This window comes from Sceloporus undulatus, chromosome 6 (genome assembly GCF_019175285.1).
Source record: "Sceloporus undulatus isolate JIND9_A2432 ecotype Alabama chromosome 6, SceUnd_v1.1, whole genome shotgun sequence".
Taxonomy (NCBI): Eukaryota; Metazoa; Chordata; class Lepidosauria; order Squamata; family Phrynosomatidae; genus Sceloporus; species Sceloporus undulatus.
This window is the reverse complement of record NC_056527.1, coordinates 144,642,920-144,661,044: the sequence shown is the minus strand read 5'-3', so window position 1 is coordinate 144,661,044 and position 18,125 is coordinate 144,642,920. Positions and strand designations below refer to the sequence as shown.

Genomic DNA, 18,125 nt, shown 5'->3' with positions numbered 1-18,125 from the left:
CGGATTTTAGCAATATTGTACAAAAAGAATCTACAAGCCTTGGCTGTGGTCTGGATCTGAGGGATACACGACAGAGAAGAATCAAAGATAAAACCAAGACTGCGGGCTTGCTGGACTGGTTGAATAGAAATGTTGTCCACAGAGACAGAAAAGGAGTGTTGAAGGGTGGACTTAGGAGGAAAGACAAGAAGCTCTGTCTTGGACATGTTGAGCTTCAAACGCCGATGGCACATCCACTGCGAGACAGCTGTGAGGCAAGACGAAACTTGCTGTTCAAGCCTTGGAGAAAGGTCAGGGGTGGAAAGATCCAACTGGGTGTCATCGGCATACAGATGGTAGGAAAAACCAAAAGAGCTAATGAGTTTACCTAAGGACAGTGTGTAGAGAGAAAACAGAAGGGGACCCAGAACAGAGCCCTGGGAAACTCCAACAGATAAGGGAACAGAGGATGAAGTCTGACCACCTGCAACCACTGCAAAAGATCTGTCTGACAAATAAGATCTAAACCAGTCGAGAACAGAGTCTGAGAACCCAAGATCAGAAAGTATATCAACTAGAAGACAGTGATCAATGGTGTCAAAGGCTGCAGACAGATCAAGAAGGATGAGAACAGAGTAGAGGCCATTAGCCTTGGCCTGTAAAAGGTCATTCGAGATCTTAGTGAGAGCTGTCTCTGTAGAATGCCGTTGGCGGAAACCAGACTGAAAGGGATCGAGGATGGAGTTGGCTTCAAGAAACTCAAGACAGCAAGAATAAACAACCCGTTCCAAAACCTTAGAAAGAAAGGGAAGAAGAGAAATCAGACGATAGCTAGACAGAGAGGAGGGGTCAAGAGAAGGTTTTTTCAGAATTGGGGAATTGAGAGCATGTTTGAAGTCCGACAGGAAGGATCCTGTAGAGAGAGAGAGAGATTGAAGATATGGAGAAGCGAGGGCAGAAAAGAAGGAGCTATAGAGGTTAGAAGACGAGTAGGAATTGGGTCAAGAGAGCAAGTTGCAGGTTTGGAAGAGTTCAGAAGTGTAGAGAGTTCATCCAAAGAAGCAGACGAAAACACAGAAAATTTGTTAGGCGAGGGCGATAGAAGATTATGAGCAGAAGAAGAATCAGGAGGGACTATCCCAGAGCGAATAGTGGTAATCTTTGAGATGAAATAATTAGCAAAGTCATTAGGAGAGAATGATGAAGAGACAGGAGGAGAGGAAGGTTTAAGCAAAGTGTTGAAGGTGGAGAACAGACGCTGCGGGTGCCTCTCATTGGCAGAGATCAATGATTTGTAATAATTTTGTTTTGTCATAGAGAGGGCGCGTGAGAAGGACGAAAGAACAAATTTGAAGTGGATAAAGTCAGCCCACTGTTTGGACTTTCTCCAAAGACGTTCGGCCGCTCTAGAGCAGGACTGGAGAAACTTAATGAGGGGGGTAAGCCAGGGCTGAGGCCTGGTCTTAAAGGAAGAAGTGCATACAGAGACAGGGGCAAAGCAGTCAAGAGTCGAGGAAAGAGTTGAGTTAAATAGAGACATTGCTGAGTCAGCAGAGTCCCCAAGATTTAGGGAAGAGAGAGAAGACTCCAGGATCTGACCAAGATGGTTAGAGTTAACAGATTGAAGATCACGAAAATAGTGTTGAATAGTGTGATGGGGAGGTGGAGTATAAGTCCAATCTTGCCCTACCACACTGGATAAGTACAGTTTTTAACCAATATTTTTACCTGTTTTAAACCTTGCTTTTACCTTCTTTTATTCTGTATTCCCTTTTTATCTGTGCTAGTCTATAACTGTCATAAAAATGAATTGAATTGTCCCCGCCATCCCTGCTTGATCATTGCTTTCTTCACATGGGAAATTATGCCTTTGAAGAGGAGGGGGTTCATGTGGAAGCTCTCACTTGTATGAACATATTATGATGAAATTCTCACTGTTAAACATATCAAGATATGTACAGTGGGCCCTTGGTATCTTTGGTTTTGATATCCGGGGGTTTGACCAACTATAGATTGAAATGAAGGATTCTTAAGGCAAGACAATGCCTCCCTTTCCCATGGAAGTCAGTTGTACCACACAGTCAGAATTTAAGCCTCTTCCTCACTCTCTTTCCTACCTTCTCATTGCAAAACTGCTCCCAAAATGGAAACTTCTGCTTCATTCTGTTTCTCACATTCTGACAAGGATGGCTTGGTCAGAATTTAAATGCCTGCTTTCCCACTTTCTCACAAAGATTCCACCTCAGCAATAGGAGGGCCTTTACTAAGTAAGAACTGTTCAACAGGGGAACATACTCCCTCAGAGTGTATAGCGCTCTATAAATAAAGTTGAATAACAATAATAATAATAATTGGAGTCTCCTCCTTTGGAGGTTTTTAAACAGAGGCTGGGAGGCCATCCGTTGGAGACTTTGAATGTGAGTTCCTGCATGGCAGGGGTTGGACTGGATGGCCCTTGAGGTCTCTTCCAAGGAAGACTCTCCCAGAATTTAAATTCCTGCTTTTTCACTTTCTCACAGGAAGACTCTCCCATTAATAATAATAATAATAATAATAATAATAATAATTTTTATTTCTATCCTGCTTTTTGCTAGGCAATCAACGTTAAAATACATCCATATATACATAGTACCCCCCCCTTAAAACAAGATTAAACAGTATAAGATTAAAAATGACATACTAAAATCCGAACAATCCAAATAATAATCATGATCATGGGCAGAATTCGATAAATAGGGAAGTCTTATTCATGGCTGAGTATTTTATTCCGGGAAGGCCTGCCAGAAGAGATCCGTCTTAATGGCTTTTTTAAAAAGCTCTCTAGATTGGTAATTAGATGGCTCTCGTCTGGCAGACCATTCCATAAATTGAGAGTGGCTGCAGAAAATGTCTTCTGGGAGGTCACCGTCAATCTGGTCTTTAAGGGCTGTAGTAAATTCCTCCCCAAGGACCTGAGTGTATGGGGCGGATTGTATGGAAGCAGGAGATCCCTTAGATAGGTTGGGCCCAAGCCATGTAGGTGATAACCAACACCTTGTACTGTGTCCGGAAACAAATAGGCAGCCAGTGGAGTGACTTCAATATTGGTGTTATTTAAACTCCTTCTTCACTCAATTTTCCATTTTTTCACAAGGAAGCTTCTGTCAGAATTTAAATGCTTGCCTCACTTTTGTTTCCCACCTTCACACAAGGAAACCTCTGAAAGAATTTAAACCCCTTCCCTGAGGATACACCTCCTTGCGCCACTCCTTTTGCTGCCCCTTCTTGAGGTGAATTGGTGGCAAAGGCTTTGTGGTGGGAAGCAGTGCAGGAAGAATGCCTTCTTGGTGCCTGGACCTTGTTGCCCAGTTAATTTTAAATGTGAAATACTGACTTCAGCATTCACATTTTTTTTGGTATCCGGGGGTGGTGGTGGTTCCAGCATCAAACCCCCATGGATAACAAGGGCCCACTGTATTTTGAAAGGGAGTAAGCACATTAAAATACATTCCAGAATATATATTTTCAGAAGTTTTTTTCCCCCCAATTCAGAACAGTGTGGAAATGGATTGCAACAAGAGTATAGGTAAAAAGATTCAGGAGTGACATGGGCTAATCAATAGAGGCCCATTACAGACCACCCAAAAGGGGCGGTCTTGGGCCGCTGCCGGTTGCAGCACGGAGGAGCCGCAGCAGCCAAACCGCGCAACTCCTCCACGCTGCAAAAAAGGAGTGCAGAAATTGCACTCCTTCCGGCAACCCGGAAGAGCCGCCGCAAGTGCCAAAGCGCGCACTCACGATGGCTCTTCCGGGTTTATACGTCCAGATGCTGCGCATCCGTTACGTCAAGATGGCCGCGCCCGCCTGTATAAGGCGCCGCCATCTTGCCATACGGAATACGCGCGAGGGGCATGGCACGTCCGGAAGCGCTGCCCCTCGCATGTATTCCTGGCGCAACGACGGCGCCGCTTAGGTCCGTCTGTAAGGCGCCAGAGTCTACTATTCCTAGATAGTTGCAGTGACTAAATAATTTTAATGTTTGAGGGAAAGGACAAGATGGTACAGCCACCTCTCAGTTCCATGCACAGAGGTTGATTGCTCTGACAACTGAATCGTACTTCAATATAGGCCACATCACATCTGAGAGAAGGATACTTGTCCGGGAATGCTGCCAACACACACTCATACGGCTGAAAAGAGCCTGCTGGCAAAAGGAAACCAAGCCAAGCTGCCAAGAAGCAGTTCCTCCAGCAAGAATGCCAAACGGCATCCGAATAGAATAAGCCACTAGTCAGACCAAAGTTCAGGATTACAGAGAGCAATACTACCAGTCCAGTCTGAGGTCAAGAGTGCCAGAGGGTTGGTCAAAGTGTCCGATCTGAGGTCAAGGATTCAAAGGCAGTCAAGGGTCTAGGAAGCCAGGAGTCAGATCAAGCAGCATTCACTAATGAGAACAAATAGTATCTGACAAGAGCTCAGCATCTGCCAAGTGCCTTATATCTAGCTCTCTTATCACAGCTGCTGAGTGACTAATGAGCATTTCTCAGCAAGTCTCTTCGAATGCCGAAGGCATGCCCTTTCTGATCTCCTCTGGCTAGGAGGAAGGAACGTCAATGCTGTGCTGCTCTATTTCTCCCAAGTCTGGCACTTCTACTGGGCTGCTGAGCCCCAAGCTCCACTGGAGGAGATCCCACAGAGCTAGGGTCTGGCTGAGCCAAATCCACTGGGGTTGGGAGAGCAGTGCTGGGGCCTAGCACAGCCTCAGGTTCCTCCTGAACCTGAGGAGCCGAGTCCTCCTTGTTGTCCTCTGAGTCCTCCTCGTGGCTGGCTATGAGAAGACTATTCCCATCATCAGCAACCTGTGGTGACTGCCTTCCTCTATCAAATAGTTTATAGATATTAGTTTAGCATGAGAATATATGACCAGAAATTCAGGAGGAGCATATGGTTATATTCACAAAATGAATAGTCATTTCCACATATGCTAAATAGTATCTGCCATTTTCAGCTCTTGTTGAGAATCTTCAAAGGAAATGGAAACTAAAAAAATATACTGAACTTCCGAGGACAGCTTCAGTGTAAGTTTTTCAGAGAGGATAAGACAGGTTGATGGAGGATTTATAACAGCATTTTAAGTTAGCTTAATGTTATCAACAAATCTGCAACTGTGGGTTCTGGTCCAATAGAGCCTGAGTCAATGGAGTGACCTCCATTGCTCATGAAATATTACCTGCTGGGAAACAGTTTATCACAGTACCCATAGCCATGGAAGTGAATATGAAAGAGGCCATGGCCCTTAACAGGAAGACAATTATGCCCAAATATGTGCTATTAAGGCATTTCTTATGCCTTACTAGACTGTTTTAGAGCGAAAATATCAATATAGAGGGGAGAAAAGTATTTACACAGAGGGCTAACCTTTTGCTTAATCTCCTGTTACTCCTTGCAATAAAGAAGTGTGCAACTGAAAGACAAACATTACACATTTGGATAACTACCAAAAGCAAACACCAGGGCATAGCATTTGACCTTTTGATATTCTCCAATTAGGTATAAATGTTTACTGATATTATCTTATATGCATGAACACTTTTAATAGAAGAGTTGGATTCCCAGTGCCCAAAGTTCTGAATAAGGTAGGTATGTGATACCACCCCTGGATGGTAACATGTAATCTTTGCGGTTAGGAATTTTGCTTGAGGAATTTGGCCTTTGCAAAGACCAACTTGGATAGACCTAACCTGTACTCCTCAGACTGATAAGAGGATCAGAACCTAGCTATCCACTGCTTGGAATGTTTTTAGTGCACTTCTTGGCAGTTTGATGGTAGTGTTGGGTGAAGAATTTTCATCCCCTTTCACAATCCCATCCACAAACATAGGATTGCCAGGTCAAGACCATCTCAGATTCTGAGATATCAAAGCTTGGCCCTGGGACTTCAAGGCCAAAGCCTATGGGGATAACCCCTTGTGAAGACACAGGCATTAAACTCTGATGAGGTTACAAGGATAATGTTACAAGGAGCATCCTCTGGTGATGGCATTAAACATTATCGACAGTTGCATACAGTAAGCCATTCAAATTAAAAAGTGACAATACAAATATCCCACCAAAGCCAGTTGTAGGTATAGGAAAGACTACAGAGTGTGTGCTAAAATGGGATGTTATCACCCCCATGTGATCCATTGACAATGTGCTCTTATGGTCCATCCTCAAGGCAGATGGTAAGACATGGCAGATGACCATGGACTTTTGCACTCCCAATGCTATGATCCCTATTGTTGGCCCCATAGTGGGCAAGCAGCAGGAGATCTTAACAGTCATAGAATCATAGAATCATAGAGTTGGAAGAGACCACAAGGGTCCTCCAGTTCAACTCTCTGCCATGCAGGAACTCTCAATCAAAGCATCCCCGACAGATGGCCATCCAGCCTCTGTTTAAAGACCTCCAAGGAAGGAGACTTCACTACACTCTGAGGAAGTTTGTTCCACTGTCGAACAGCCCTTACTGTCAGGAAGTTCCTCCTAATGTTGAGCTGGAATCTCTTTTCCTATAGCTTGCACCCATTGTTCCGGGTCATAGAATCATAGAATTGTAGAGTTGGAAGAGACCCCAAGGGCCATCCAGTCCAACCCCATTCTGCCATGCAAGAGCTCTCAATCAAAGCATACCCAATAGATGGCCATCCAGCCTCTGCTTAAAAACGTTCAAGGAAGGAGACTCCATTGCAATCTGAGAAAGGACTGTGTTCCACTGTCGAACAGCCCTTACTGTCAGGAAGTTCCTCCTAATGTTGAGGTGGAATCTCTTTTCCTGCAGCTTGCATCCAGTGTTCCAGGTCCTGTTCTCTGGAGCAGCAGAAAACAAGCTTGCTCCCTCCTCAAGGTGACATCCCTTCAAATATTTAAACAGGGCTATCATATCACCTCTTAACCTTCTCTTCTCCAGGCTAAACATCCTCAGCTCCCTAAGTCATTCCTCATAGGACATGGTTTCCAGACCCTTCACTATGGCTTCAGACACAAGTATTATAGTGTGGTGGATTTGGCTAATGCCTTCTACTCAATAAATCTTCATGTTTCAGGCACCCTCAAAACACCTTACAAAGCAGTCTGCATGCTTGGCTCCTTCACCCTTCAGAGGACAGCTCACTCCCATTCCAGCCAAGCTCCTAGAAGTCAGGGGAGATTTAATTCAGGTTGTTCACAAGCAGGGACACAAAGGAAAACAACAATCTTAGAAAAAAATGTAAGAAATGGGTTGGTGGCCTGTCAATGCTGACTAGTCTGGGCTGAAAGTCCCACTCCAACACCAATGTATTGAAGATCCCTGGGCATATCCATTGCCACCCACTCCTCAAGAGAGCAAGTATTGCCTCACAATAATTGATCCCTTCAGCAAGTGTATCAAAGCCTTCCCTTGCAAAAACAACATTGCACCCATCATTGCAAACATCTTATTCAGAAATGTTTGGAGTAGGTAAGGAATTTCATGGGAATCAGACAGCAACATGGGCTCCCATTTCACAAGAGAAGTCACCCAGGAACTCTGCAAGGTGCTAGGCATAAAAGAGATATTCCACATAGCTTATAGGCCACAAAGTTCAGAATACATAGAGTGGGTCAACCTCACCTTAAAGGAAGCACTGTGCAAAGTACTATGTGCTTCAGAATGTGATTGAGATTGGGGGTGGGGAACCCTCATCCTCATGGTCCTATGATGAACTAAAGCAGCCCATGATTTCGTCCCACATACTATGACAAGCAAAATATTACTCCTGGAGGCATTCTGGATAGATATCAGCTTCCCTTCAGATTTGGGGACAGTGGTGATAGATGACGAGTGGGAATGATCACTCATTCAAGAAATTTCCGAGAAACACAAACAGGTAGCCATGGAAAGAATATACAAGTCGTGGATAAAGTCTGGGATGGGTCCATGACCCACACCAATGGGGAGAAGTTCAACTTGTACTGTATAGTAAGTTCTCAGAGGACAAACATGCCTTGTCCATCAAATGGCTGAAAATTGAAAAATCACTCTCCCACTTTCTACCAGGTAGGATCCCACATAAAAAAAATAAGGATACTAGCTAAAGTACAGCGCGCTCGTGTTTTACGTGGGTGTGCCATACGCGGCTTTCAGCATATGCAGAAAGCCACGCTGGAAGATCCTGTCATGCTCCCCAGAAGAACTAATGGGGTGTGCGCCCATGGTGCGCACATGCTGCTGCACCACCATGCGCCATGGGCGCAAGCCCCATTAGTTCCTATGGGGCTTCAGCATACACTGATTTCCCCTTACGGGAGGGATCTGGAACAGATCCCCGTGTAAGGAGAAGGTGCATTGTACTTCCATAAGTTGCAACTTAAAGAATAGAAGGGCAAGTCCCCTAAACAGACAGCACTCTCTGCTTTGGAGCATCTGGTAAAGGAAACAACCACTCTGATCCCCTCTGTAACTATCAGGCAGATCTCACAGGACAAATGAGATGCCCTGCTGATAGTGGACATGTCAGAAATCTTCATGGTGTTGGAACTTCCATAAAACAGGAAAAACTCATACCACTTGTGAGGGACACCTGGCTTGACAACAGTACATGTGAAAGGGATCGAGGAGTCCTAGTACATCACAAACTGAATATGAGTAAACAGTGTGAAGCATCTAGATCAAGGGAAGTAATAGTACCACTCTTTTCTGCTTTGGTCAGGCCTCACCTGGAATACTGTGACCACTTCTGGGCACCACAATTCAAAAAGGATGTTGAGAATCTGGAGCATGACCAGAGGAGAGTGACCAAAATAGTGAAAGGCCTCAAACCATGCCTTATGAGGAGAGACTTAGGAAGCTAGGTATATTTAGCATGGTGAAGAGAATGTGAAGAGATGATATGATAGCCTTGTTTAAATATTTGAAGGGGTGTCATACTGAAGATGGAACAAACTTGTTTTCTGCAGCTCCAGAGATTAGGCCATAGAACAATGGATTCAATCTACATGAAAAGAGATTCCAGCTGAACATTAGGAAGAACTTCCTGATGGCAAGAGCTGTTTGACAGTGGAAAACACTCAATTGGATCGTGATGGAGTCTCCTTCTTTGGAGGTTTTAACCAGGGACTGGATGTCCAGCTGTCGGGGATGCTTTGATTGTATATTCCTGCATGCAGGGGGTTGGACTTGATGACCCTTGAGATCTCTTCCAAGTCTATGACTGTATGATCCTGTTTATTACCAGAAGTTCAAAACTACCGGGGAACACTTTTACTCTGCTTAATATAAATAAAGGTAGGTGATGGCAATAGCATCACTGGCGGGGTGCGGGAGGTGCGGACTGCACCAGGTGACACCACAGAAAGGGGAATGACACGCGGTCAGTGCTGCCCACCTTTCTGCTGCATGCCATTGTGTGCAGTAGGCAGGTGGAGGACCCAGTGTCCCCAGTCCCTGCTCTTCAAGGCTGGATTTACAGGCCTTGCAAAGCAGGGAGGTGGAGGACCCAGCGTCTGCAGTCCCACCCCCACACTGGGTCACAAGTAGCGTCTGACTGTAAGGGGTAGTGCTCATCTCCGTTACTAACACAAGGATTCGGTGTAGCTAGCATGACTGCAGAGAACGCTGTTCCCTTCCCACCAATTTGCTACCTATTTATCTACTTGCACTTTTACGTGGTTTGAAACTACTAGGTTGGCAGAAGCCTGGACTAGTGGTGGGAGCTCACTCTGTCACGTAGTGCCTGGACCTCAAACTGCCGACCTGGTGATGTTACTAAATTCTAAACAGGATATATGTACTAGTGGTAACATCTAACTTGTTTTAACAAAAGGAAAGGCAGCCAAAATGCAACCTTGGCCATTTTGATACAGTGATTTCCCTGTCAGCAAGGTTTCCAGCTAGACCAGCAGAAGCTCCTCTCTGCCTAACATCAGATAAAATCAAAGAGGAGTATTTGGTTTTGTTTTGTATTTTTATTCATGTTTAACTTGCATTGATGTCTCATTTGAGTAACAAGCATGACAACCAGCAACAAGAGATTCACCAACAGGAACACCTTGCTCATAAAGATATATTTAACACAAATTCATGGGTGCTCCATTGTAGCTTCCTGCAACTTGCCTTAAAATTCTCTTTGGTTGGCGAAAAAACAAAAGACACCGTTCAGTTTATACAGGAGCTGCCTTTCCTAATGATTTGCAATGGCATCTTCTTTCACAAGATGAAAGTGACAATGCTTGGAGTAATGTAAGCTTCCCCCAGCGCACAGCTGCCAAGTGGCAGAGTAGGCAGCACCTTTATTTCCAGTGACAGCAGCAGCATAAGATAGAAAGAAAGTCTGACTGGCACTCTGATAGCCATGAGAAAGAACAGGGCATTGAGGAAAATAGGGAACAACTGTTTGCTTACTTTGTTCTTGCACCCAAGAATCATAGAATCATAGAGCTGGAAAAGACCACAAAGGCCATCCAGTCCAACCCCATTCTGCCATGCAGGAACTCTCAGTCAAAGCATTCCCACTGACAGATGGCCATCCAGCTTCTGTATGTTTAGGTGGAATCTCTTTTCCTGTGGATTGCATCCATTGTTCTAGGTCCTAGTCTCTGGAGCAGCAGAACACAAGCTTGCTCCCTCCTCAATATGACATCCCTTCAAGTATTTAAACAGGGCTATCATATCACCTCTTAACCTTTTCTTCTCCCGGCTAAACATCCCCAGATTCCTAAGTCTTTCCTCATAGGGCTTCATGGTTTCTAGACCCTTCATCATTTTAGTCACCCTCCTTTTTTGGAAGATCACAAAAGTCATATTGAGGCCACAGGTGGACCGTGGAGTGCACTTTCCCCACCTCTATTTTATTTTTCTCCAGCCTGTGAAATGGGTTTCTGACTTGAAAATCCCCTCCAACTGCCCAAAAAGGGCGGCCTGCTGGCGCCTGTTTTCCCTCTACAGGGAAGCCGCAGAAGCCAAACTGTGCAGCTTCCTTGCAGTGTAAAAAGAACCCACGAAAAGCGGGTTCTTCTTATGCTGCAGCTGTAGCACATCAAGTGTGCCACAGTGCACCATTGGCACACTCGTTACACAAGCGCCGCATGGCACCATGTGGATGCCGCGCAGAGCTTGCGTAACATGTGTACAGGGGGCCGCCATTGTGACACCCTCGTCACGTGCTTGGGTTGAAGGGCGGGTGGAAGCGCCACTCCAAGGCAACCCTAGCATGTCACCATGATGCCGCAAAGGGCCAGTATGTACCAGGCCATACTCAATTAACTCAGCAGCAAGGAGAGTTGAGGAGAGGAGGAGTAAATTTTTGCCCTTCCCATTGAGCTCAGACAAAAGCAAACTTCTGAAGTCTCTCGCTTTCTGTATTCTAACTCATTAATAACTTTTGCCAGCTTGATCACACTCAGATGTTGGCTGGCCACACATGCCCAGGTTTTCGTCTGTACAAAAGTCGGTGGCCAAATACCCTCAAGGCACCAGATGCTGTGTGATCTTGAAAGCTAAGCAGAGTCTGCTCTAGTTAGAACTTGAATGGGAGCCTGCCAACAATAGTAGGGTATATTTGTTATAGGGTATATTTCAGCGGAATGAACTGGCAAAACCCTGTGAAATTCATGGGATCACCATAAGTCAACAGGTGACTTGAAGGCACATGCACTAACACACAAACACACACACACACAAATTGGTAACTACCCAGTCCATTTCTAGGCCGCTGCAAAAACACAGTGATATTGAGAGAAGTAAAAAGAAAAGAAAATTGGTTCCAGACTACATTCTTGAAATGGAGAATTTGTGGTCCTGCCCTGGACACCTGACAGTGTTATCTGCTGTGCACAGCTGCTTTGAATAAGAAGCTTATCTCACCCATTTTCCCCCATTATGGGAATGAGAAGGGGACGCTTGGAGCCATGCGCCACCGAGAAAAAACGGATTTTGCCGCACACCAAAGTGTCCTCACAATGGCCCCATTCCATTTCCCGGCCCCAAGCCAACCCCATTCAGTGCTGAGGGGGTTAAATGTTCGGGTCCGAAGTCTTCTGGCTGAGCAAAATGGCACCCCCCAGCCCCGAATGGGGTTGGCTTGGGGCTGGGATATAGAATGGGGCCATTTTGAGGACACTTCGGTGTGCAGTAAAATCCATTTTTTCTCGGTGATGCGTGGCTCCGGGGGTCCCCTTCCCGTTCCCATAATGGGGGGGGGGGGAAACGGGTGTGATAACTAAGCTTCTAAGTGAAGACTGAAGCATACTGCCTCCCTGCCACCCACAGAACTTGCATGATGTAATGGCACAGTTTCCTCCTTGAGCCTTAGTCCAAAGGTGCAACTCTTCATTGACAAATCACTCAGCTTATGATCAACTCTGCTGTCATAAAGCTCTCTCCTACCTCTCTCTTTTCAAGTTTTCATTACAAAACTGAGGAGGAGAGAAGGGAGCGGGAAAGAGAGAAACAGAAACAGAGAGACAAAGATACACCAAATTAACAGGAGGAAAAATGGAAACAGAGAAGTGCTTTCTCTGTTGACAACAGTAACCCCCATTAGATCACTTTAAGCAGGACAAATAAGCCACTCAGCTGCACAAGTGGGCTTTTTATATTTATTCTAAATTAGAAACAAAATAATTGCAGCCTTGCCTTTAATGGACGCACCAGTTAATTGTTCTAATAGCTCACTGACTCCAGCAAGGGGAGGGGGAGGCACATGCATGCAAATGTGTGGCGCCTGGGTTGCCATTTTACCAGTTTTTTTTTTCATTTAGACCACAGCACAGTTATACAAACCCAGCTTGAACTCCTCCATTCCATCATCTGCTCCGTGGCACAGGGCTGCCATTCCAGATCAATTATTAATATTCACGAGTTATAATTATTTGGAGGTTTGGTACAAGATAATTGTAAACCATATAACAGCTTTCCTCTGCATGTATAAACACCACTCTCCCCACAAGCCCACCCATCTCCACACCTCCTCCCCATTCCTACACAAGAGTTGACACATTAACCGGCCTTATACTGAGCCAGAAGAATGACATATACTCCGGTATTTCGCAGATGAAAACTGGGACACATGTGGCCGAGCAACCCCAGAGTGTGGTCAAGACAGTAAAAGTTATTAATGAGGCAGAACATGCAAGCTAGGAAAGGCTGCAGCACGCTGCTTTTGGCCTGAGCCCACTGGGAAAAGTAAGATTCTGTCCCATCTTCTCTCCTGATCCTGTTGAACCAACTGAGTGCAAACTGCTTTTTCCACTTGGAACTGTTTGGAGCAATGAAGTCAGCTGAAAACAAAATGGGGGAATGGGAGGAAGAGAGAGAAACTGGAACATTTTAAAAGCAACAGAAAAAGTGTGATGACAGACTATTAATTGGGATTGTCCCTGCCAAACCAGGAGCACTAGTGGTGCAGTGGTTAAATGCCTGTACTGCAGCCACTCACTCACTAACCACAATGTTGTGAGTTCAATATCAGCCAGGGTCTCTGGGTCGACTCAGCCTGGTATCCTTCCGTAGATCACTAAAATGAGTACCCAGCTTGTTGGGGGCACTTTGAAAAGTGCTTAGTACATTGGTAAGTGGTACAGAAATGTACTTGCTATTGCTATTGCCAAACCAGGAGTATGAAATGATTTGTGATAGGGTTGGATGGTATGCAATGGTGCACCTGGCCCTTTACAGAGGCGGGCCTGAGATGCCATGCTCAGCAGGCAATGACTAAGATTGTGGGAGCTTCCATTCAAAACATTTGAAGAGTTACACTTTCCCCATCCCTGCCCTACTGTGTTCTGACAGTCACACTCCTGGTTTTTTATGGGTCTCATGAAGATATCAAAGTTGTCATGTTCAAAATAAAGTACCATTGTCGCTAGAAGTATTGGAGCCCTTAGGACTAGAGTTGCAGCACCCTTGTGGCATGAACTGTGGGAAGAAATGGAGAAAAGGCTGTTTTTCCCAGTCTCTCCCCAGAAGAGACTTCCTGGTGTGCCCCCAGGTGAATACTTCTCTCTGGTCTCTTTCCCATTACAAAATATTATATATTTTCAAATGTGTAATTTAATGGGATATTTAGAATTCTCTGCCAGGCAGCTCACCAAACTACTAGTCATCCAATAGATGTTGGATGACCCATAATCCCTCAACCTTGGGTGCACTTGCATAGGATAATAAGGTATTGCAGTTCAACAGCACATTTTATGAAGAAGTTTGTGAATTTTGGTAAGTTTTTAAGCACCAAAAGAATTTCTCACCCACCCTTCCTAGCAGCATGGCAGACTATCCTCAGCACTCCACAGCTATAGTGCTATCATGCTGCTTTAACTGCCATGGCAACATCCTATGGGATCTTGGGGTTTACAATTTGGGGAGCTCAGGAGCTGTCTAGCTGATATTTCTAAATACTTCTCCCTAAAGTGCAGATCCCAAGACTCAATAGGCTGTTGTCATCACAATTAAAGTTAAAACATAGTGCTATAATTGTGGAGTATGAACAGGCCCTGGGGTAACCTTTCTACTATGTATCAATAGCCCATCTGGATTCCAGATTTGCTTCTGTGAACCACTGATCCTACAACTGAAACAGCAGAAGACAATTCCCTCCATCATTAGGCTAAAATTGAAGTTTAGGCTGTCAAAACAATATATATGCTTTAGCCACCTTATTTTAGCTATCCTTATTTTTTTTAAAAAGCACTGAAATGGAAGTCACTTTGGCAGCCAGCTATGTGATATGTACTCACACTGTTTGGCTGAGTGCATATAATAAGGATGACTTATTTGCATGCGAATTCTTTGTTTTGATGTGCATCTTGAGTTATACATCAATCTGTACAGACATTATAAGGAATATGTGGTAAATCATTAACACCACCTTGTGCCCCCAGTATGTTTTGCTTGTGTATTACAGAGACGTCTATGGGCATATGTTAGTTTGTGTACTTATTGAGCTGCAAGTTGTTAATGCAGATGACAGCATAGGTTATGCCTGTGAATAATTAATAATGCTCCCTAATCCTGAGTAGGCGGTGATTACTACATGTATCCCAGAATACTTTACACCAGGGATATCAGTGAGAGAATGCAATCTGGTCCATCTCTCACTAAAACTGCCTGTCGAGTAGCTGAACATATTTGCTGTTCAATGGGAAAGCAGTATCTCCATAAGTATAGGCGCATAGTATCTTATTAAACTGTGGACTGTGTCTCATAGCATAAGTGTCACAGTCATGCACCCTCATTTAGTATACATATAATTTTCAATGCAAATCACGCCCTACATAAGTAGAAATAATTTTAGCCTCTTCAAATGTTTTGGACTTAATTCCCACAGTCCTGTATCACTGCTCATGCCACGTGGATCTGATGGGGATTGTAGGCCAAAACTTCTAGATAATCAAATAATACAAACAGGCTGAAATCACTCACTATCAAGATGGGAAGAGAAGGCGCATGAGATTGGTTTAGTAAGACTGTGTATATTCTTTTCCATAATAAAATTTATCAATGGGAAAAACTGTTCCCTGTGGATAAAGCTTGCTCTTGTGCCATTCCAATTTGGCAGGGACAGTCTCAATTATTCCTCTGTCAACCCATTTTTAGGCGCTGTTTAAATGTCCCAGTTTCTCTCTTGCTTCCCCCCCTGTGTTCTTTGTCCTTTCCCCCTTATTTCAAATGATGCAAACTGAACTCAAAATTACAAAAACAGCTTCCATTCAACTCACTTCACAGCAGTAAAAGGAAAGGAGGGATGAATCTTGCCCTTCCTAGTAGTCTCAAGAAAAAGCAAACTGCTGCAGCCACTGCTGGGTTGTCTGTGCTTCCTCATTAAAAACCTTTGCCACCTTTATCACACTCTGATGTTGCTTCGCCTCACGTGTCCCAGTTTTCATCTGTGAAACGAGGAAGAGTATTTAAGAAGACCTCTGACTTTCCTGCATCAAACAGGTGATGGCCCACAGGTACAGTTACAGGTGAAGAATTCTGCCCCTCAATCAAATTTTCCTTCAATCTCCAAATTTCTAGCATTGTAGATACTGTGACATCGATAACGATAAATCCCCAGGATCTTGTTTGCTGTGTCCTTGTCTGCCCCCTTTTCTTTGGACACCTAAATTCTGTTTGTAAGTATTCAAATAAAGTTTTAAATTACTGCAAAGCTAGAAATTTGGGGACTAAAGGAAAATTTAATTGGGGGAATTCTCATTTGAGGTCAATGACTTCATGTGCCTCCCCTCCCAACTACACACCTGATGGAAGCCATAATACTCCTGGTGCCCTGTTCTTCCATCAAATGTTGTTGTTGATGCTCTTGTTATTGTTGTGTATCTTCAAGTTGTTTCTGTCTTATGGCAGCCCTAAGGCTAACCTATCACTGGCATGATTTGTTCAGAGGGGGTTTTCTATTGCCTTCCTCTGGAGTTTATCAGACAAGGGAAATTGGAAGTATAATCCAATGGCAATCCGAACGCAATCAGTCTGGATGCAATCATGGGGTTTCATGTTATTGCATGATAGACTACCACACGCAAATTCGGGAAATGGGAAGTCACTCCGAACGCAATCATGGGGTTTCACGTTATTGCGTGAGAGGTGATCACACGCAATTTCGGGTAATGGGAAGCTATGTTTGGGCAATGGGAAGTCAGTTTGAACACATTTCAAATTCACATAAATTCTCTGAACCAGCGAATTCACATGAATACGTTCTGACCCCACTTTCTTTTCATTCAAAATTAAGAGAATTTCCTCCCGTGTGATAACGTCCTCTGAAGCTGAGTCAGCTTTGCCAAATGTCTCCCAGTGGGTTTCAGGGCCAAATGGGGATTCAAACCATGGTCTCCAGTTGTCATTCAATGTTCAAACCACTATATCACACTGCATCCCCCCCACCCCAAAAAAACCATAGATATTTGAAAGTCTAGCTAAAGCTAAAGATAATTGGATTTGAATCCTATACTTGCAGATTATCTAACAGAGGAAATAGACCATTGGTTCTGATTCAGCCTACAATGCTTTTAAAGAAAAAAGCATGGGAGACACCTGGCTTATGGAGACGACATGTGAAAGGGATCTAGGAGTCCAAGTAGACCACGAGCTGAACACCAGCCAACAGTGCGATGTGGCAGCTAACAAAGCCAATGCAATTCTAGCCTTCATTAATAGAAGTATAGTGTCTAGATCAAGGGAAGTAATAGTGCCACTCTATTCTGCTTTGGCCTGGAATATTGTGTCCAGTTCTGGGTGCCACAATTCAAAAAGGACATTGAGAAACTGGAACCATGTGTCCAAAAGAGGGCGACTAAAATGGTGAAGGGTCTGGAAACCATGAAGCCCTATGAGGAGAGACTTAGGGAGCTGGAGATGTTTAGCCTGGAGAAGAGAGGGTTAAGAGGTGACATGAGAGCCCTGTTTTAATATTTGAAGGGATGCCATATTGAGGAGGGAGCAAGCCTGTTTTCTGCTGCTTCAGAGAACAGGACCCGCAGAAATAGATGCAAGCTACAGGAAAAGAGATTCCAGCTCAACATTAGGAGGGACTTCCTGAGAGTAAGGGCTGTTTGACAGAGGAACACACTCCTTCCTCTGAGATTGTGGTGGAGTCTCCTTCCTTGGAGGTTTTTAAGCAGAGACTTGATGACCATCTCTCAGGGATGCTTTGATTGAGAGTTCCTGCATGGCAGAATGGGCTTGGACTGGATGGCCCTTGGGGTCTCTTCCAACTCTATGATTCTACTTCTGTAGAAGATATAATTAAAGTAGGGAGAGAAGAAAAATAACGAATAACTGAGAAGGAAATACTGGGTTGCTTATGCTCCAGCTCTTTTGTATATGGGAAGGAGGTTTTAAGTACTTCCTATCACCACCGGCTTGCTGAACAGGTGGCAAAAGAGTAGGTTGACTTCTCCTTGTGCTTAATAGGTCTTTTTGGTCATTTTATGAGCGGCTGCCAGAAACCCACTTTAATGGCTACAGTGCCGATTTGCTAACTAGTCAGTACAGATCTGGCAAAAAGTCAGGTGCAGGAGAGTGTGAACAAAGAAGAGCTGGAGCCTCCTCTGACTCTTTGTAGAGAAACAAAAGACATGTTGGATCCCTAGACTATGGCAGAATGCTAGGGTTAAACCTCTGGGCAACTATTTGGTGGTGAGGCTTACATTTGACTAAAGTGACAGTG

The 18,125-nt window shown here is 44.4% G+C and overlaps 1 protein-coding gene across 1 annotated transcript in view; it reads right to left on the bottom strand.

Annotated features, from left to right (window-relative positions):
- Positions 1-18,125, bottom strand: part of KIRREL3 (kirre like nephrin family adhesion molecule 3) — a 691,985-nt gene that overhangs the window by 659,273 nt on the left and 14,587 nt on the right.